The 23005-nt window shown below is 41.4% G+C and overlaps 1 long non-coding RNA gene across 2 annotated transcripts; it reads right to left on the bottom strand.

The window, feature by feature from the left end:
* Positions 1-212: 212 nt before the first annotated feature.
* lncRNA:CR32111 (long non-coding RNA:CR32111) lies at positions 213-20559 on the bottom strand. 2 transcript variants are annotated; one of them, NR_124907.1, is made up of 7 exons: positions 20086-20559; positions 14548-15164; positions 5615-6446; positions 3453-3691; positions 3282-3380; positions 3187-3221; positions 213-3130 (listed from the first exon to the last, which is right to left on the bottom strand). It is a non-coding gene; the product is annotated as a long non-coding RNA:CR32111 (long non-coding RNA). The 2 variants fall into 2 exon arrangements; NR_124908.1 differs by lacking the exon at positions 5615-6446 and having other exon boundaries at positions 2695-3130; positions 14548-14622; positions 14682-15164.
* Positions 20560-23005: the final 2446 nt, after the last annotated feature.

Below are 23005 nucleotides of genomic sequence, written 5' to 3'. Positions count from 1 at the left end.
AGAAAGTATTAAAAGTAGAAGTATTAAATATCACTTTAGGGGATGCCACTTAAGTCAAATAGAAGCATATTTGCCCACATTAAATCTAGGAATAGAACTACTTTAAAAACTATAGTAATTTGATAACTTATTGATCAGAATCGGAAAAATAATATCCTTCAAAAACTTGGACCTTAAAAGTAAAATTTTTATAAATGTACCTAATAATATTAAGAGCTTTTAAATAATTTATTTTATGTCTTCTGATAATTAATGTGGAATGGAATATTTATGAAGTATGATTATGTGTAAGTGTAAGTAACAAGTAAGTATAAGTGTAAGGACAAGCTTTAAATCTTAGTTCTTTTGCTATAAAATATAAATATAAACAGATTGAAAGGTAAATGTAATCCAATAAGAAAGCTGGCCCTACAAATTGATAACAGAAGTTTATAAATTTTATGTAAATTTGAGTGTGTTATCCCTATTTTTAGCCCATAACAAGGTTTCCCCCCACACAATACAAATTTGCTAGCCATATGCCCGACTGACATTCCATATTCAAATTCGCATCGGCGCCACCTGCCATCCGTCGCTGTACTTTTGCACGATTCGGTGCCATCGTGTGGTTGTTATCCCCTCACCTGGTTGCGGATCGCCCCGATCCTCCCCAGATCCGGTCCAGAAACTGTAAGTAAAGGCGATCGCCAACGAAGCAACGGCGGTGTGGCCATCGTTTGCAGAATTGCAAGAACATTGTTCTCGTTAAACAGAATCATGTACAGGGAGGCCTGTACCTTGGAGGTCGATCGTGGTCACAATGTGCCATCCGATGCGGGCCACACAGGAATCCCCCCTCCAGGGAAGAGATAATAAAGACAAACTAACAGAGAGGTTATTTCATTGAGGATCGTGTTGGTGCCCGGTTTCTAATGACATCTATGCAGTCTAGTCGGGGTTATCTCGTCCAGCAGATTCGGGACTGCAGACTGGAGATCCCGAAAACCGCAATGACCCCGATCGCCGCATGTGCATTATCCGATCCGGTCTAGCGCTAAAAAGGGAACTCACGGCGAACCGAGGGCTGAGGGCCAGGATATGGAGGAGTGGCTAATGCGCCGACACCCCGCTGCGAGGTGAGCACACAGCCGCCTATAATTGAGTTATACATTCGACTGGCCAACTGACCCCTCCGACTCTCGATCCCAATCCCGATTCCGATCCCGAATCCCTACCTCCTCGGGGACTGTCAAAAGGTTCGCAGCAGCTAAGCGGACAATGTTTTGACATAAATAAATGCTTGAATGACTTTAAGTGATGGCAGTTTACTTTGACTTTCTATACCCAAACGCAGTTTGGCATGATTTATGGGGCACGATCCAGGGTCTGCTCAAGACATTACTTTCGTATACAGATAGGTTTCTACATATGTATATGGCTGGCAGGGGCGGAGGGGTGGGTCCCAATGCTAATTCGTATTCAGGTAGTAAGCGGAAAACAATAAATATATTCGCAGCCGTCCTTTATCGACCAGCTCGGTTTCGGGTTATTATGACTTATAACAATGCACAATAAGTGGATCAAATTTATTGTGGGTATTAAGGTGATTGAGCATTGTCCCCCTACAAATTAGTTGTCTTTAAAATATTTGAGCTTTACGACGTATTGTATGTGATGTATCAATAAAATTGTTATCAAATAATGAATATATAATTCGCATAACTCTTGTTAACTCAACTTGTAATACCTAATAGCCTAATTAAAGATTTAAATCACAAAAGTTACTGTGTGAAATCGAAATTTTAAGTCACAAGCATTTAAAAGAACTTAAGATACTATAGCCGATTATATTTAAAATTGGGTAAATTTGATCTTATAATTTAAATGCAATGTTAAAAGAATTACAGTATTTAACAATTTAAATGATACTTTTTTTTAACAGTTTTGAGTATCTATGACTTTATGTTGGCAGTGGACGAATTCTTTTCTCTAATGTATGTTACATGATATACAAGTTTATGATCACTTTCTATGATCGACTAAGAAGAGAGCCCTTTTGAACAACATCTTATCGATAATAGAATAGTTATTGATTTATACAAAAGTAAATTTGAGATCACACCTAAACTGCGATAGACATTTATGGGAAAGAAAATATGCTGCAGCACGTAATTAACCACATAAGTATGCTTTAGAAAGTGCATAAAAGAATACGTTGCATACTCTTAGGCATATGTGTAAATTAATGCGCAATGGTTGCGTATGCGTGATCATCTTTAACTAAGTGGATCGAGTTAAATAATTAGCAAAGTAATTTATTTAATTGTTAAGATCGGAAACTGAACTCTAAATTAAAATCAGATCTCTGCATAAGATGTCTTGATCACTTAATAAATTGAGTGAAAGTAATTATTCCAATATATTTTAAATTATTATTGGATGGGAATTTTTCTGTTTTTTTTTTCATTGTGTTCATGAAACTAACAACAACATATATTTGATTATGAATATTTTAAAAATTTTATATAAAATTAAAGACAATAATTCTTTTTTTGTAATATATGATAATCCTCAAAAAAGCGTAGAGCTGTGAACAATATGTTCTTATAAAATTCCAATGTATACATTATTTTCTCCTGTGAGTCAACTTATTGAAAACCATTGCAATTTTAGTACAATTTCACATTGTTATATCTTGTAACATATATTTAATTTCGATAGGTCATTTGGATGTGATTGAATTTATGAATAACATCATGTTTCTTGTTTATGTTTAATATTAATATCAACTAATCAGTACCTATAAATACAATTGTCCAAATACAGCAAAAATTTTTGGTTTAGCATGTAATCATTGGCCATGTTTAACAATTTGTTCGTTTAAATGTTTAAACTATATAAGGTTTACAAAAATACACATTTAATACAATTATATTATGCAATCATATGTGTTTTTACAAAAAGTAATCCAATAAGAATGCTAATAAAAATCAACCAAATTCGATTCGATTGGAAAGCGCATCAGTAAAACTCCATCCTACTTCGATGTTTTTTTTTTGATAACATATTAAAATTACAAATTAACATAATTAAATCCAGTTGCTTTCATCCAGTCCATCAAGAATCATTCAACAGTTGTTTGGTGAGATATCTGTAATTAAAGAATGAATTAATAGTATTTAATCAACACAAAAATGAATCACAAACCATGTTCTCTAGCTGACATAATGGTCTATGGAAACCTAAAAATTAGAACTTTGAATGAAAGTGCATAGAATTTTAAATTGATGCAATATACAAACATCGAAATTTATCGAATAAATTATTTTTCCGAAGCTGAATGACGATATCCTGCCATCAAAGGATTCCCGGCTCTCGCTGAATTCCCAGTCAAATATTAGCTTTAAATAAATAGAAATCTTTAATTATTAATATGCATGTTAACCTTTATTCAAAATACATGTTTACTATACTTGAAAGGGGCGAAGAGGATGGAAACGAGACTCCATTGCAAGTGGAGACAGTTTGTCTGGTTCGACTACCTGTTGGATGTGCACACAGTTGGAAGTGGTGATGCTGACCGGCTCATCCATCGGATAAGAATCTGACTCAATGGATCGAAAATGAATGAATCAATTTCATACCAAAATCAAGTTTACTTTTGTCTTAATGCCACGAATCGAGAATGCATCGGCATTTGGGCTTTCCACATCTGAAATATCAAGAAGATTAACCGTAAGATAAAGAGTTTCCGGTCAAACAAAATAAATGACACAACTTACGTTGCGTACAGTGATGTTTTGATAAGATGGTCGTATAAAATATGTGAAATATTTAAATATAAAATAATGAAAATAATTTCAAAGTTACTCATTCACATAAATAATCGAATAAATCGATTATGTACGATTTGGGATAATTAATCCAATAATCTATATAATATAATCTTTTAATGAAACCTTTTATTAATAAGTAATGTTTTAATGATAGCCTCTGCTCTGGCTGAAAATTAGCTCGATGACTTAGTAAAGTTTTCTGGAAATTGAACAATGTTTCTCAGATGCGAGGCCCCACTGTATCGAGCGGCAAAATATTTGAAAACAAAAGAACTCCTAAATGAAGCCCCAATACATTTGGGCTGTTGAACGGGCATACAAAGCAAATAAACACGTCGCTTTCCATTCGTTCCCCACACTTCACGGCCAGCTAATTAATGACGTTGGTCAGTCGGTTGGCTCAGTTCGGTTCTCCCTCGATGCCAGCCGATCGGACCGGGCCAATATAGAGTGCAGGGCCTATGGAGTGAAGCCATTTTGGTTTTCGTTTTCGTTTTGGTTCGGCGTTTTGAAACTGGCAACCGGGGCATCTCCTATATATGTATATATACATATTCTTTGGCCCGGTGACGGTGTCGTAAGTGAAGTGCCAATAAACACGTGATTTACTTAAGCTGTGATCCGAGCGGCAGGGACGTGGGCTCTCTGGATCTCTGGAACGGTCAAAATCATGGGGCTTATCGCTGCCATCGGCCATCAAGATGCCGCTCATTAATTTTAAAATTAGGCGGGTTTTCAAGAAGCGAAGAGGCACCGAGAAATGATGTCCACCTTTTGGTTGAAGACCGACTAAACTGGCCATCCCGAACCCATTTCCCAATCCCCGGTGCCCGTTGCCCGTTGCCCGTTGCCCGATCCCCGAGAGACCCCGATGCATTGGCGACCGACCATGAGTGCATAAATTAATTAAGTCGGTCGGAATGGGAACGTGTCGACCTTTTGTCTGGCATTGTGGCGAAGATGGCGGCTGTGGCTCAGAGCTGAGAGCTGAAAGCCCCACTGCACGTATATGTAGATACAGATACAGATACATGGACGAAGGCCTGGGGGACTGGGGACTGAGAGGCCGTAGGACGTAGGACGCAGAACGTAGGACGTTGTAAATTAAAAGCCGCGGCCGGATCCTTTATATGCAGCTCCACCACAGTCACAGACTGAGTCATTTGCATTTTGCCAGCCGACCAGCCTGATTATGAAAGATGCTGCGTGGGTGATAAATGGTCGTTGTGTCAGTCCGAAAAAGCGAAAACCCCCAGCGATTGTTGCACTTTCGAGAATCGCGGGGAATGGCTCAGCAATGGTTTCATTCAACCCCATCGCAAAAAAGGCCAAATGGTAGGTAACCCCTTGCTGGGTGAAGATTAGCCCAGACGTCCTGCCAAAATTTATTTGTGTGTTCATCCCTCGACTGCTGACAAGGGCCGTGGCCAAAAGCCAATGCCAAAAGGCTACACAAATCTAATAGATGCCGATTGAGATTTAATTATTTCACTTAATTTCATGGCTGACTTCGTGGCTAACTCGCCTGTCTTCGCAACGAACAAGTTAATGAAGCGAATAAATTTCTTGGCATTTATTTTGCGGATTGTTTTAATTGACCGCAAAGGGCTGCCTGCATAGATAAATGAGTGACTAGCCAAAAGGAAACGAGAGGATAAGACATCGAAGGACGCAGCAGGAGTTCGCTAATTAACTAATTGGCAAGTCGTTAACTTCTGAGCTAAACGGATTTTCCCTCAAGCAACGATGAAGCAACTACACCTGCAATTTGTACCAGTCCACATCTATTATGTACATACCTCGCTTTTCTTTTTCACACGATCTTCTCGCATAAAAAACGTCTTTGTTTATGATGAGTGATTGTTATGAGTTGTCAAAAAGGCATGCCACACAGCCGCATGTGTGAAGGTCCTGTGCAAAGGGATGGCTGTTGTGATGGCCACGGCCGTTAAGCAGGAAATCCACCAGGATCTGGTTAGAGTATGCCGTCAACATATGCAAATAGACTTGTCTACGGAGTCAAACCGAAGGTGGCCAAGAGGACGAAGTACCCGGCATGGTCCTTCCATCGGTTTTCCACCCTCGCATAGGTACAACGCTGTCGACACCGCCCCCTGATAACAATCAACCCCGTGCGGCGGCATCGGCGGGAGTTTACTTTAATGTTTTGACAGTAAAATAAACATATCCAAGTGCGGCTCTCATCAGACGCGAGTGTAGGTGGGTGGGTGCATGGATAACTGGGTGGTTTTTTGGTGCGCATGCACACGTATGTATTTGTAGTTTGAGTGGCATCAAATGTGGCAGGGTACACACATGTTAGCAACGACGGAGCAGGAGGAGGAGGACCGCCGCCCAAGCACATAGATGTCAAATATAATTCATCATCCTGGCGAAACATCAAAGCCAGCCACTGCATGGACCAAGGACCGAGGACCAAGGACCCAGTAACAAGGACCAAGGACCAAAGACCTGGGCACAAGGCTACCGGCATGAGCAAACACAAAGTCGCCAACAGCATCATTATCAGTTGGTCCACTGTTTTTGCCCGGTCAAGTGGGCCAAGCCAAAATCCGGAGTTTCGTCTGGACAGGGTGTCGAAATGAATGGAGTGCACTGGGATTTGTAGAACTGAAATAGAAATCATCAAAGGTTCATTCTTAGATTGGCTGAATATAGCTTTGAATATACTTGTAATCTTATAATATGAATAAAGACATTTAGACTTAAGCATTATACAAATTATATTTGCAAATCAGAAACATGAATAGAATAGAGTATATAGCCAATTTCTGGAATGTTTCCCATTCTGTTAGTGTACTGAATAGTTAGTTGCTTTGAATTCCCATAGCACTATCAACTTTTTATACGTATCAAGGCAGAGTTTTTCCAATTGCTCAACTTATTTATAGCTGGCTTTTTAGAGACTCACTGCCTTACCGCAGGGCAAAAAGTGGCACTTAGGTCGAAGGATTCGCACGACGTCCTTTTAAATAATTAATGTCAATTAGAGCCAAATCTAACTTTGGCCATCAGTCTGAAGGACTTAAAAAGGCACGAACTCTTACTCGTTTACCTGTTCAGTTCCGGTGCTGCTAACTGCTAACGGGAACTGCCTGATGTTGGGCTGTCTGTCATAAATATTTTATAACATCAATTACCAAGCACTTAACTTTCATGAATTTAATACGAAAGCTTCAGCTGCTACCCAGGGTAGATACTCACTCACTCGCTCATTCATTCATTCACTTACTCATTCAGTCATTCATTCATTTATCTTGTGTGCCAATGACGAACAATCAACACTCAGCACTCGATGTCACATTTTCGCAGTCGATTTTCTTCGATGCAAGACAAGTGTAAGCCGACAAAAAACACACATCTGTACACATATGTTTATAGTATCGATATATCAGGGTATCCTGGTCCATCAGGAGCGACCACCCCAAAAAGGGGACCATCCCGAATTTGGTGGAAATACTAAGACTGCCGTGATTTACTTCCCCATCGGTGGAAGAGAAATCCCAAATAAAATAAAATTAAATACGCATCAGGAGCACAAGTGCTTAAGGCCCGCGGCCAGGTCTTCAGTCCCTCGCCTGCCTGATAAAAACAATATCAATGGCCCACCCAAAATGGGGAAAAAAAAGCCCAAAATCCCACCCCCTTTTTGCCACCGAAGGACGGGCGTTTGGACCAAGATTGGAGGCAAGTATCGCATGAAGCGGCGCGTGCCGATGACGCACAATTCCCCCATTGATATTCATGGTCGATTTTCGACCAGATATACTCTATACTACCCGTTCCCTTACCCATTCCCATATCCATATCCATTCCCATACCCAATATCATTCGCAGGGCAGAAAACAGAGCGGAAAACAAAACGGTGCACACATAAATAAATAAAATTTATGGCAGCCAGTCGTCCCAATTGGATTTCGGGGCACTTGTAGTGGGTCTTTGATATGCCCGATTATTTCTGTTTGATTGTTTGATTAGATCGGCGGTCCGGAATCCGGTGAAATGTGGCCAAAGGAACAGCACGCTTAGTGGCATATGCTGACTAAGTTACTCCTGTGGCAGTGAGGGGCATTATACTGATTAAGTCGATTGGAGGTGCAGTGATATACCATAAGTTATAAGTTGTACTGAATATACAGTATTTATGATGTGTATTCATCGGATTCATAAGGACTGACACTTTGAAGAGATTATACACAAATTCTGAATTAAGGATTTAACTTTTCACAAGTTCTAGGAGATATAAACATTATTTTTACTACAGTATGCATATGAATTAATTTGCGTTAGTTTCATTAGCTTCTTCCTGTACAAGTTTATATGAATGGTATAAAATCATTAATACACTTCCTAATTGTGTTTTCCCTTCTCTCAGCATTACTGCAGCATCTATTAATTTCAATTAAATGTGGAAGACAAACTCCCCTTGAAGTACTATTTAACTAATCCTGGCTACAAGGACGCACCCCCGCGAAGAAGGATTGATTTCCATCTGCCCAGTCTCACATCCGCAGCCTTTCAGCGTTTCAGCATTTCAGCATTTATTCCGGCCAAATCGAAAGGGCTCTAAAGTCTCGGTTTATCTAAATGCTGCATTGTACTGCTAAAGTGTCCCCTGAGATTTTCCGAGGCGTTGAAGCGTGCCACCCCGGTTTTGGGCCAACAAAATGCAGTGGTTTCCGGTTCGCCAGTGACCCCAGGAACTGGCTGTGTATAGCTACGGCTACAGTGGGAGTTAATTCGCCAAAGTCAGTAACCTCATCAAAGAACGGCTAACCGTCTGTCGACTATGAAGCCGATTGGTGGGGGTCCTTCGGCTGGGGGTGTCGTCTACTCCACCGCCGCCGCCACATTAAATTCACGCCAAACGACGTGAGGCGCATATGTTTATGAGTCTCGTCGAGATTGAAAGCCAGGGAGTGGACGGGCACGGAGGTGGCATGGAGTGGCATGCCCATGGTTAACCGAAAGCGAGCCAGGACGCTCCGTGCATAAAAGCCTCATGGTCACCGTTTGACGATGCTCAGCTCTGGGCTCTTGCCTCTTGGCTTTTTCTCCTCGCCGCACGCTGCCTGCTAATGGATTTCGTGGCACTGAATTGAAGGGTTAGGGTCACGGGAGAAGTGGCAGTGCCAGTGGATGAGGCACGGAATGGAGGAGTGGCAGAAGTGGCAGCAGTGGCCGCTTTTGGCCGCGCAGCATGCTTTCAATTTACTTCCACTTCCTCCACCAGACGCCCCGGCTTTGTTATTGTTGTTGCTCTGACTTACGCACCGTGAATGAATGCCAAAGGCGGTAAGGGGGCGGGGCAGGCGATGGTGCCCGGGGATGCGAGGCCACAGGACGATACATGGTAAAAAATCACAAGTGGTTTAATTAAGTGAAAAGCTATAGGCATAATACATAATATTGAATTGAGATGCATTTTAGAAATTGAATGTATGTAAGAAATGTCACTATAAAGTAATGCCGAAAAAACTTATCAAAATAATATATAAAATGGAAAACTACATTTTAGAAGTTTTTTAACCACGACTAATAAGAAATATATGATTTACTTATTTATAACATAATTTATAACAATTTATAATTTATAAGCCTTTAACTTTGCTTTAGAAATATCTTAGAAATATATACCTATTGGGACTTTTTAAAGGATTGTAAAGCTGAATTCTTAGAGTTAGACTTAGAGCTTCGATCAACTTTTGTATGTTATTTTAATTTAAAATATATCCCCTTTTCAAATCCCACTAACATTTCTCTCAGTGCACAAACAGGCTTTCGGTGCACGCGACTTTCACACTAACGTAATAAAGAGCTCAACGACACTCAAATTGAATACGTCTCATGGTGCGAATGCCGTAATGATTTTCTATGTGGAACTCGATGCAGATAATGGGGCGATCTAGGAAACCACCCAAACATCCCCCTATCCGCCCAGCCGCCCAACCATCCATCCATTCCCCCCCTTTTTTCGAGGACCATCCCACGTAGAGTCTGCGGGCTGGGCGTTTTTGTTTTTGTTTTGGTTTTTGTTTGCCTGGTGATAGAAATTAACCCCTCAATTGAGGTTGAATTTAATTTGGCGCAAAATGGCAAGGGGGTGTGTTCCATCCGGCGATGGTGAGTGTGTGTGTGTGTGTGTGTGGGCTTGTGTGTATTTGGGTGTGTGTGCGTGCTTTCCGGCGGCTGCTCACTTCGCTGCTGAAAGTAATATCGCTGTTAACGCTAAAGGGCCATTGTCAAATTGTCTCTTATTAATTATGATGATGCGTGTGCCGGTTTTTCGAAGGGGTGGCTACTACCCACTACTATTCGAATGTGGAATGCAAATTTCTGGATCTGGATGTGGATTTGGGTCTGAGTCTGGGTCTGGCGTCTTTAACGTAATTTATTGCGTTCTGCTCGGTGCGAACGGCTTATGGCCCAGTGAAAAGTTAAGGCCATAAGGGTGTGCATATCTGGTGCGAGTTTTTGGGGGAAATCCTTCTGCTATTTTCGGAGCAGGGCGGAATGAGCCCGGAGTGGAGCACGGCGATAAGGTGGGCAGAGCGTTCTCGACTTCGGGTGAATTGATTTGGGACGAAACTATGCACGGCACCCATGCAAAGTTTGCTTAATTTAGCTTAGACAATGGGGCTCCAGTGAACAATGGCGCACAATGCCATCATCATCATCACCACCATCACCATCGCCATCATGGGGAGCATACACTCTTGTGGTGACCATAGAAGTCCCCGCAATCGAGTTTTCGGGATCCTTCGAATGCAATTCGACAGCTTTAACTCCCGAAGGAATTTCGAATGAAGACAGCTAAAAATTACAATCAAAAAGGGTTAAGAACTTCTCTATGAAGCTTTAAATTTGAAGTGCTTTGAGAGGATTGACATCTTTCAGCATTGAGAACCATGTTTTAACTTCGATATAAATATAAGACTTGTCTAGTTCTTTATACTAATCTGTACTTTACTCAACCCATTCGTTTAAGAATCTCCCTAATTAGCATCTCGCGTTCATTCTTGCATTTCAAACTCCCCACACGATATGTGACTAATATAAAGCCAGTGGACACCTCAGGTGTTGCGGCATGCCACATCTCTCAATCGCTGCAGCTGAATGACCCCCAAAGTGCCACAATTTATGAAGGCGCAGCAAGTCGCCTAGCGCCCGCTGATCGCCTCTTGCGAATCGAGTTACATTCACCGGCGATATTTCACTGCTTTATTAAGTTAATTTCATATATCACAACTGCAGGCGCCAGTCGCTTGTAGGGCATTTGACTGGATGAGGATGTGAATGTGGATATTCCCGCTCTCCATTCGACCAGGACAAGCTGCTCCTCGCAGCTTGAGCTCGTTACTTTGATGCATTTGGGGCGCGCGTTTATTTGTGGACGCCACTTGCACAACAGCGGGGCACTACACTGCGGGAAAAAACTATAGTGTACTTATTCTTTCAGCTTTAGGGATCTCAAAGGAAAATAACTAAGATCAGAACTTAGTTCAATTAGAGATACATGTCACTTAGTAAATGCATATAGTATCTTTTTCTATTCCATTACTTCTCCGAACCTTTTTCTATCGACTTAGTTTATTAATAATTTTTCTAGACATGATATTTCAGTAAGGCAAGATTCACATTTCAAATGCTATTGAACTTTATTTATATAGTCTTTTTTCTGTTGAACTTTATAGTCCGTTTTTTCTTTGAGTGCACTTCCCTCAAGCTGACCAAGCTAACTCGTTCTGGCGTTTGCAACTGCATTAAAACCCGCAACTTGGTCTCGATTAAGATAGCTCACCGAATCTGTGGCCCAAACGAGCCATGCCCAAATTGGCAACATCACTCAATTGATTTGCAGGCTCTTCCTCCAACCCGTAACCCCACCCCTCATCCCTTACTCCATCCCCCCCAAAAAAAAATCGAATGTTTTTTAGGGCCGGCGACCGCCCATTAGCCACATGCGCGCCTGCGTGACACAACGGCATCAATCAAAGTTTCACCCGTTCCCATGACGTATGTGTTTGAGTGGGTGGTTCCAATTTTGGGTGGGAGGCATTTGGTAGTCGGTATTCGGCATTGGGTTTTCGCGGCTGCAGGGGCGACTTTTTCCATAGGCGTGTTGTATTGGATTTGTGTGCGCCGGCTGCGCGTAAAAAGACATTTTGACAAATTCAAGTAGCGCCATCTACACTCGACTTTAATAGCTTTTATACTGCTTGTCACGATATTTCATCAGTCAAAGGGGCCGTGGCCCAAACCACGGCCCACACACAAGAATAAATGGGTTGATACACACACACACACACACACATGCCACACGGTGGCAGTTGGAATATAAAAAAAAAAAAAAAAATGAAAAAGAAGGAGCCCAGTGGAAGCGCGAATTTTATTCGATGTTATTCCCATTTGAAAATGAGTTATTGACACATGTAGCCACCCCTCGAAAAAAAAAATATAGGCAGAGCCCAAAAACCGCAGGACCAGCTCCAGATCCCCAGTCCCCAATCCCCCGTCTCACGTTTTCCGATCCCCCGGAAAACTTGGAATCATTGCGTGGGAGCGGCCGGGCAAAGAGCGCGCATAAATTTTGGCTGCCTAAATAGAAAAAAGCAAATAAAACAGGGGACTCCCCTTTGTTTTTCCCCCCGATTTGCGATTTGCCTGCTTTCTTTGCTCCGATTTGATTTATTTTATTTGCTTTGTGCGGCGCCGCAAGTGCTTCGCCCAATGGTTTATTAATATCGTAGGCGTTGCAAGTAACGTGCCGCTTGTTTGTGTGCCCCAGTGATTCGCCAGCCGGATACGTTATTATATTATATCACATTGCCACAGCGCGTGGAAAGCGGCTAATCAAATATCCCTCATTATGGTCGTTATAACTTGCAACACCGGTGACTACAACATTTATTTGGATTGATGTGGGGTTAGCCCAGCTAATTTTGAGGTTTTCTTTGGGGGTAAAATCACCAATCGATGAGTAATTGTGGTTAAAAGGGCTAAGTAAAAGTTAACATTGTCGATAAAAAACATTTGCAAGCTTATACTTTAAAGATTTATCTTAAAGAGGCTTAGATAATGAATATAAGCCATAATATAATTTCAAAACAGTCACATTCCTTAAACAAAACGAACTTAAAGTTCTTAAATTTCCAAAGATCCATAAAAGCATACAAAATTGAATGAAATAAATGAGCATGAAAATCCTTAAATACAGATGAGTTTACACAAATACTTTCCCTTAAAGAGCCTTGTGGCCAACTAAGTCCCGACTAAATGGAGCAGGATGCCAGAACTAGTTAGATGACTGATTGATGAAGTAGATGAACGAACAGACGAACAAGTGATGAAGCGGATTGCGTACGTGTGGTGCCGCATTAGATATTCATACGCACCGTGGTCCGGATTTGGCCACCAGGAATAGAGATTGCTGATTTGGGGGGGGGGGGGGGGGGGCGATGAGACGAATGTCCTGGGGACGCCCAGCCGGTGTTGCTGTCTGATAAATCACATATTTTCGCTGATCAAATCAATCTAATTGACATCACTCAAAATGATGGCGGAAAAGTTTCCACATTCATTTTCGCATTTGCCAAAAGAGCAGCAAAAAAGCATGGGGAAAAAATGCGAATAAATGAGTTCCACCCCCAAAACGAACGCCCCAGGCTCTGTTTTGGTTTAATGGTGGCTCTGTTTTGCTCTTGTGGTGCGTTCTCATTCCGCAGAATTCAGCATCCATCTCCACATATACCACCTACCACCTACCATCTGCCATCTCCCCAGTTGACTATGCGGTAAAGCAGCGTGATTTATTTTCATTCCGATGGCAACGCCACCCAAATTCGACGCTCCGTCATCCTGACATTCGAATTGAAATGCAAATTCTGACGAATGTGCGCTGGTTTTGCGCACATACCCATCCGGACGGAGTGTAGCGGTACCGGGACGTGGGATGGGATGGGGTTACGGGAATCCAGCGAGCACGACGGATTGACTGACGAATGACTACCGGCAGCCAGCGGCGACAGTAGGCGGTAAATGAGCGAGCTATCCATGTGTGTCACTTTCTGGAATCGGGAATACGACACTCCTCCTATATACAATACATACATACACCATGCATCAATGTACACACACTCACTAATGCTTCAGCGTATCCACATAGATATGGATTGGGATCTGGATGTGGATATGGAATAAGGGGTATTATATTTAGGTATAGGGCACACCTTCGCATGTGCGTGCCATTTCACATGCAACCCACGCCATTTGAATTGAATAGCATCTCATTTACTCTCGCATCATTATTTTTTATTCGAGGACGAAATCCGGCTGGCAAGCCGTGTCCAATCGATTACTGGAGTGTGGAGTGGCCTCCATTGGAATATATCGAAGGAGTTATCCTTTAAAGTGGATTCAAATGAGCACTTCAAGGCTGAGATTTGAGACCATTAACTTGCCGGGATTATTAGAAGTTATTTATTTGAGATCTAAGGTATTGTATCTGCATAAAACATCTGCTTTAAATTTGTACTTCAATAGTTAATGCTGCAGTCTTTAAAAAATGCCATTTCTTATTATTTACAAAAGAGCCCAACTTTAGGAGCCCACTTCATCCACATCCCCCAACTTTTAGTTCCCCTTATTAATGCAAAAAAAAACCCAGGCTATGTAATCAGGGTCTATGCTTCCCACATGGGCAAATACTCACCCGGCCACTCCGGCACTTGTGTCCATCCTCCATTTTCTAATGAAAACTGTCGGGTATAGTCGGTTAATTCAACATCTGCAAAATGCAAGGATGTACATATTTTTAAAACAATATCTGTTACCAGGCGGGCCTACTTAAAGCCGGAGCATCATCCGTACGGAAAGGATTCCGTATCCCGGAGACCGTCCATCAGGCAGGACGTATGTAGTACGTGGTGTCGGCCAGCATGTAAATGCTGCTTACAGGCCCAGACAATATTAACAATTCCCCGCAACTTGGCCGACACCGTGCTCAAAGGGTCCTGCCTCTCCGCGTGTGTGTGTGTGTGCGCGAGTGTGTGTGCGAGTGTGGGTGTGTGCTTTGGGTGAGAGCGGACATTATATGCACATAAAGTGCTCTGCTCCTTCAACTGCAAGCGTCCTGCGGCAACCATGTTTGTGTTTTTGTCCCCGCCATAGTCGCTGCTCCTTGGCCACGTTAACAACTGTATCCCTTGTGGGCGCTCTCATTCGATGTAGGCGAGGATGTGGATGTGCACAAGGATGGCGATGGGTATGTCCTTCGTGCCCTGTAGGAAATGCCGTCAGGCCGTGTCCTGGCATCGTCCTAAAAGTATGCTGCAAAGTTTTTTCGATTATAGCGAAATCGAGTGTAGAGGGTAGAATATTTATGTTCATTCAGGGATGAAAGTGCAGCAATTATAAATTATATGGATTTTATAACTTGTATAATTGTAAGCTAATAAAATATGATATGAAATATTGTTTTAATTATATTTTTAGAGCTATTTTTCATAAAGTTCAGGACCACTTATAAGATACGTATCTTACGTTTAAATTTATTATCTCACAATATTTTAATATATATTAAAATAGATGGTACGATACCATTGTCCTTAATTCATTAAAAATCCGTACTCCTTATATCAACATATCCTTATGCCATCCGCATATGAACAATCGTGTGTGACTAACACTCATGTGGATGTGCCTCCTGTGTGTTGTTCTTGGACTTCCAGCGTTGCACGTTGTCAGTGACGTCGTCGTCGTCGTCGTCGTCGTCGTCGACGTTCTCGTTGTCGTTTGGCATTGTTTTTGTCGTTTTCGGTCTCGGCGGTCCAGTGGAGTCGAGTCGCTGGTGGAAGGAAAGTTGTTCAAGTGGCAGCTTAATTCGCATAAAATGAAAACACGCTGTCTACATTGTTCCTACAACTTTTCGAGTTTTTTATGGCACTTAAAATGGCTGCTAGACAAAGGCTTAACAAACGGCTACTGCAGGATCTACGGCTCCTGCTCTCTCATTTTGTAACGTATGTATGTGGCCCCCGTTCATTTTGGCCCAACTTGAAGACAATAATGGCGTATCTAACTGGCTTATTAAAGCCGGTCCAGTCTATTCGCAAAAAAATGCCATCTACTTCGCTCTATGCTGAGGTGAAAAAAATCCAAGTGAAAGCCAGCAACTGATTCACAACGTGGATATGGATATGACCCCTTTTTAAAGTGTCACCACCACAGCTCAACACACTCCTGGCCGAAAATCAATAAATGCAAATTCATTTTTATTGTTAACATTTAAATAAAAGGTTGGACTTCATGGGCAGGATACAATGTAAAAAGCCGGGGAATGCCACCTCCGATAAACCAACATCAATGAAAGCACTCACATTTTTTTTACAAACTCACCGTTCCTCATCCACAGGCACCAGACCTTTGCGGATCCACATACCAAATCTCCACTTCGCCCAGTCCATCTGCTCCATGGACAGCAGACATCAGCCATCGGGGTGTTAAACGGAATATCCGCAAATAATCGACATTTTAAAGCAGGAAATTTAAGGAATTTAAACAATCACTTTCCGGTAATGAAGTTTGCAATTCAATTTGAACTTAAATTAATGAGTACATCAGAAACTACAAGTCAGAAACTAGCACTCATATCCAAGTTAAACTTATTATTTTTTAAGAAAATATTATTGTCAACTAATTTCCAGTTATTATTCATTCACTTACAATCACAATCACATATGTATCTTTACCTTTTTAATCTTTAAGATATATGTTTTAAATATAATTGTTTACTTCAAAATTTATATTCAAGGAAAAATTTTGAAGTGAAATGTCATTTCTACTTGAGAATCATCACCCCTATGAAGTACTACGTCTAGGGATGATAATAAAGACATTATATAAGAATTTGTGTCGAAAATATTTCACTACTTCCTGCAATTGGAGGCTGGTATTTTTTAATGACAGCCAAAGGGGTTGCCGAACAAAGCGTGCCAAGCGAATGAACAGCTTAATCGCCAGCACGAACGCTAAACACTCACTGTACAAGTGGCTCCCGCTAAATGCGACCCCTAAAAGCCATAAAACGAACCTGTTCGTTTCCCCGTCCGTTAGTTGTTGGTCTTTTCATAGCTGGACGATTTTACTGCCCAGTCTCAGCTGGTCCACTCAACAATTCTAGATTTATGAGTAGTTAAAATTGTTCGAGAATGATCTGATAAAAATGTGTGTCCCAAAGCAGTCAGTCAGTAATATTACTTTATCGTTCTTGAAAACAAATAAATCTTTTGTATGGACATTCATTCTATTCATTGCAAATTAGTGAAGGCGTTTTCTAGTTGCGAATTAGGAGCATAACATATTAATCACAGATGTAATTATAACAACCAGTGATTTTGCCTCTATTCTCATTCAAAAACAAATTCCACTTTTTATGGTGAGAATGAGCTGAAAGCATTAATAAAATATGTTTGTTTAGAAAAGAAAATTAGCAATATTTCGCAATAATTTACACACTTAACAAGGCAATCCGACGAAATGTGCGTGCAGTGCTGCTCTGCAGCGAAATAAAGTATTCATATAAGTATTCATATCGCACTCATATGGTTGGATGGATGGTTGGCTGGTAGGCAGAGGCGTTGAATTCAGTCTACCATCAAATGAAACAAATTCTAATTTAGTCGAACGCGAGAAATACATAGTTGCATGCGAACAAAGTAGACTCGTTCCTAGACGTTCCTGGGCCCGATGAATATTCACGTTTGCACCGAAATGTAGAAATTGACCCAAAACCCGGGAATTTTTGCAACACAAGCGTGTCAAGCGAGTGTTTAGGAATTTAATTTAACTATATTTTGCTGGCACTGTCGATGGCCAAAATGTATTCCCCATTTCTGGAGCAATCAATCGAGTGCCTAAGGTAACATATAAGGTAAGGTATGGCAATTCCCACAGACCAAAGCCACGATAGCAACGACCCTTCGTGTAGGTCCAACTTCTTGCTCCACTGCACCCAAGTGCAATCCGGTTGCATGTGGATGTGGATGTGGCCAAGTGGCCGTCTCATTTCTACGGTGTTGCTGTTGCAGTTGCAGTTTAGCGGTTATATTCTGCATAAATGAATATGTAATTCATTTTATTATGGTGCAAATTGCGAATTGAATTGTTTTTAATTATTCCATACTCGGCTGGCGACCGCCAATTTTTCCAAACCGCACACAAAAAGTCTAGCCAGTCGGTTAGTTACGAGTGTATGAGCACGAACAATTCGTACTCATACTTATTCGCGATCGGAAACAAAATACTTTTGGACACAAAGACTAAACAAAACTGTTAATTAAGTTCGCTGTACTAGTTGTAGTATGCATGGTTTTAGCGGAAAAGAGTGAGATGATTTAAATATAATTGTTGCATGTTCGCCTTTTTCGACTCTAATTACTATATATTGCTTGAGTCGAAAATAATGCAAATGCGGAGATTTATGAAAAAATTCTTTAATCTATTTATTCCAATTAGACTTAATGAGCTTAAATTAATAAGTATATTTTATACATTTTTGCAATTACATTTGGAAAGTTGAATTAATAATAATAAGTTATTCGAATTCATTATATTTAGTTACAATTTTGTGCTTTCAGATTTTTTAAGAATATGCTGCTGTTGTCCTACATTAAATTGAGTATATTAATTGAGTAACAAGTAACTAGTACAGATTATATGTACTCCCTCGTATTTTCTTTTAAGTAGTTTTCAACCCCAATCCAAACGTTTCAATTTCAGAACCCCTCGAAAATTCAAAAACCGATAAATCATAACACTAGTGAATTTGACCTGTGACATGTGCACTTAACACATACTTTAGTTTAATACACTTTACGATGACCGTCCTCGGACCATCAAAGTGAAACAAAAGTGGTATGCAAATTTGGCTTGCGTTTCGTGTGTGCCTCGTAGGATATACATATTACTTGGTTCTCGACTGGTTCTCCGCCTTTTGGCCATAACAAGAGCGAGGCCAAACTGGCTAAAACAGCTAAAACAGCCGGCTGCGGCTGCTTTCTTTAACTAATTAAAAATTCCAGCGCCGCAATTGCGAAATTGGCCTCTTATCGGTTGGTATCATCGACGCCACGAAGGCTTAAACATGATGCGCTGATGAATAGCTGCCTAGGCCAAAGGGAGTATGGTACATACATATGTACATACTGTACTGTTTTGGGATGGGGAAAATGGAAAAGCATATTTATGAATACGATTATTTAGCCCATGATAATTTTTTGTTTCTCTCGCTTTGCAGGTTTATTTTGCAATGTCGATGCGATGTGGTGCCCGCAAAAGCGACGGAGGCGTTTTGCGAAACAATTTCTGTTTATGGTCGCAGACACGCGACGTACTATACATAGTTGCGTGGCTTTTCATCATACGAATAAAAAACATAAATAACAAGCACAGGAGAAAACTCTTTCGCGCTGCCACGGGCATTTTGTTTAACGCATTGCATTTCGCAAGTCATTTCTTTGCGCGCCGCGGTGAAATTAATGAAAACATGGTCCAGCACCTTTGATTGAAAGTATTCATGAGTATTTTGGTTACAAAAATCGTAAGTTTGTAGATGCAATTCTGGCTAAGAAAACTTTTACTTTAAATAAACACGGTTCGGTTCATGTAAGCATTAGTTAAATAGCTAAGTATAAATGAAACCATACGTATAAGAAATCTATCTACACTTGTTTTTTTAGATAATCATTAAGCCGTATTGATTTTAATTATACATCTTTTTATAAGAAATAATCTTGGATAATTATGGTTTTGCCACTTTGACCAACTTGCCAATAAATTGATCAGCGTAAAGTATAGCCACTTATATCTCTGGAAGCGCTTTATCTGATTTATCTGCCCCGTAGATACAGATAGATAGATATGTATAAATTATATCAGATTTTGTCTAGTCATGAACTCGCTAGATATAATTAAATGTCACAATCGATATTAAAGTTCCATAATTGCATGGTATCTATTCTAGTATTATCAATATGATAAGTTGAGTATGTATAATTTAATTCAGAAGCCCTTACAAAATATTAGATGTCTACTGATTGATCTACATCTCATAATAACATGTAATACCTTCACTAGACTACAAAGTTGCGATATAAATTTTTAAAGATATCCTCTAAATCCACTTTACCAACTTGATGGTTTTACTTTCTTATACCGACCGTATCACGCAATTGTAGTAAACAATACTCACATGGTAGCGCTGTGGGACTTGAGTTCAATTCAGCCCAGTTAGTGGCGGTAGTAGTTGCCTTTGGCCGGGTGCAAAGTCCAGGAGGAACCGGGGGTCACTTGTAAAGCTTCATCGTGTCCGGGGTCAGGGCGTTGCGTTATAAAACGCCAAGACGTTGTTGACAAGCACGTGACAGTAAACTTTGGCACTCTGTTTCTGTGGTGTGTGTGTGTGTTTGTTTACGCCGTGTGGAATCGTTGATCTGACTGATATGGTACTCCCACCTTGGCCCAATCAGGGGCACGCACTTTTGGGTTATTCACAACTTTCGGATATTTGCCACAAAACGCACCCACCTCCAGGCTAATACCTCCACCTCCAAATACCGCCCACCACCACCCACCGCCCAGTGGTACACAACCTGTTTGTTCGTTCGGCCTTGCGCGCCCACTCTCGCCCATGATGTGCGCATTACCGAGTTCGAGCGCATACTAGTTGTGTGTTGCATGTTCGCTTTTGGCCAAAAGCGCCGCACTCGGTTGCAAAACAGAGAGAGAGCGAGAGAGAGAGAGAGCAAGAGAGGCGCAGAGCGTCAGCCAGAGCGGGGGTTCGAAAGTTGCGCATGTGCCGTGGAAAACGGGTTTTTCTCCTGCGGTGCAAGTGAGACAGTTGCATATTCGCGGGCGGTACTGCTCTTTCCAGGTGGGCGGCGGGCGGTGGGCGGTGGTTGCAACTGGAACATGGAACGTGGAAAACGCTCCGCCTCCTTGGACTCCGCGAGATATATGGCCAAAATGCTACGGCAGCCTTGGTGTTTTTAGGTTACGAATTTGCCCAGCTTTTAATTAGTACACATGGTCGGAAAAACCAGTGGGGGGCGTTGGGTGGGTGGCATATTCGCATGGCCAGTGGGTGCGGTTGTGGGTGGCGACTGTTTATGCTTCTTTATCATACCTGTGATCCAATTTAGAAATACCATGCAGCCGGTCAAAATAGCCAATTAACTCGCTTCTGATCAAAAGGCAGAGCAATTCCCGTTCAAGGACTCCAAAAAGGCCACAAGCGATCCGAAAACTAGACAGCTTTCGGTGGATTTTGGTGCACTGAAAAAAAAAGCTTATTAAATATAAATTTCTAATTAAATTTGTGAAGTCAGCGTGATATTTTATTTCTTATCAGAATGTAACATTATCAAATTATCTTGGTAACTAGCCAACATATTTAATCTGAAGTATTCATATGTATCTCTATTTAGGTGTAATTAAATCATAGCAGTTCAAGTAATGCTCTTTGTTATATCTGAAATGGGGATATACTATCATTTCCAACGCATCCATTGATTTAGCTGACCTTTAATAGATTATAGTAGTTGCTTTTATTAGTTTTCTGTTTCAAAATGTATATGATTAGATTTGTTCGGTGTACTCGAACCCCCGCACACATGTGCATTAGCCAGGTTGTCGGGGGTGGGGCTTTGGGGCCTGGGATATGGCTGCGCTGAACACGAGATAATCAGGGGAGCCCAGAAAGGGGCCTAGCCCGGCTCTTTGTCGAAAATTGCATCCATGTCATGCATGCGCATCCATTCATTACCTAGTGGCTGAGTGGTTGGAAGACAGCGTTTGGCGTTTTGTATCCCAGCAAATATGCCGTGTTCGCATGTTATCCCAAATGTCCCTGGAAGCTCAACAGCCCCCGTGGTGCCCCTCTGCCCCGGCATTTTTCCACCCCCTTGCCACCGCCCTCAGTCGACCAGACAGTGTGTACTTTATTTTGCCGAACGAACAAACATCTTGTCGGACGAGCAAGCAAATGACTTTTCCCTTTCCCGAATTTTCCAACTTTCAGCCGTTGTCCTTTCTGCGTGCCGTCCTTTTTTGTAACCCATCTATCGGCACTAGTTTAGTCTCGGTCTCCCCAGTTTGTGGGGGCAACGCCATCGAAATCCTTTCAGGTGATTCGAGTAAGCCCAAAATATTGCACACACTTTGGTGGGCATTACGGGATTTTAACAAGGTGCAACAGCGATGGCTTCGTAAAAAGGACATGATAGTTAAAACCTTTTTTGTCAAGATAAGCAAACATCATTGTTTTCAGTCATATGATAGTAGGATAGTTCGTGAAAATAAGAAAACAATTACCAAACATTAAAATATTGCCAACATAAAATGTTCGATAACTTTGTCTTTCATTCTGAAGCAAATGCCTTTTCACCCGAACTTAATGCTATAGAATGATATATTTTACAGCCCACTTTAAAAGACTGGCCATCAGTTAAATAACTTTTATACGGTAGCCACAATTAGCTACAGATGTAATAAAGTGCATTCCGATTAGAATAATTATGTAAGCTGGCATTTAAGCCACAAGAAGCTCTAAAAAACGAATAGGTTAAATTCGCATACAGTATAAAAATCCATTCACAAGCGTCCAGTATTTGTTTAGCATTTTATGAGGCGCTCGGCCACAATGGCGCAAATAAATTGTATCTCACGGATGCTGGGCAGCATCTGTTCGGCTGCGAGTGCTATCAGCATATTTATGGACATGGTACAAGCAAAAACCTATGACTTGCCTATCATCAGCTACAGCACCATGATCTCAACGATGGCGAATTTCCGCAACTGCTCATGTCGGCGACTTCGAGTTTTAAATGCGATCTGTGGCGCAGGTATCCGCGAGATACTTGCGCTGCTGCCACATAATGGTATGGTATATTCTGCCGCCAACTGTAGACAGCACAGCCATCGCTGAGATGGCCGCGAAACATGAGCCAAATAAAAAGCCCATTTGCACACAAATTTACTTCCAAAATGCCCAAGATGCGCATCATTCAAACCGAGTGTCCGTGTGGAATGGAATGGGCCACGGTAACTGGACACCGGATGCAGATAAATCTTTGGACTGCCGCTGCCGCTGCCGCCGCCTCTGGCTCCTTCCA

This window comes from Drosophila melanogaster, chromosome 3L (genome assembly GCF_000001215.4).
Source record: "Drosophila melanogaster chromosome 3L".
NCBI classification, from domain to species: Eukaryota; Metazoa; Arthropoda; class Insecta; order Diptera; family Drosophilidae; genus Drosophila; species Drosophila melanogaster.
This window is presented reverse-complemented; position numbering and strand designations above follow the sequence as displayed.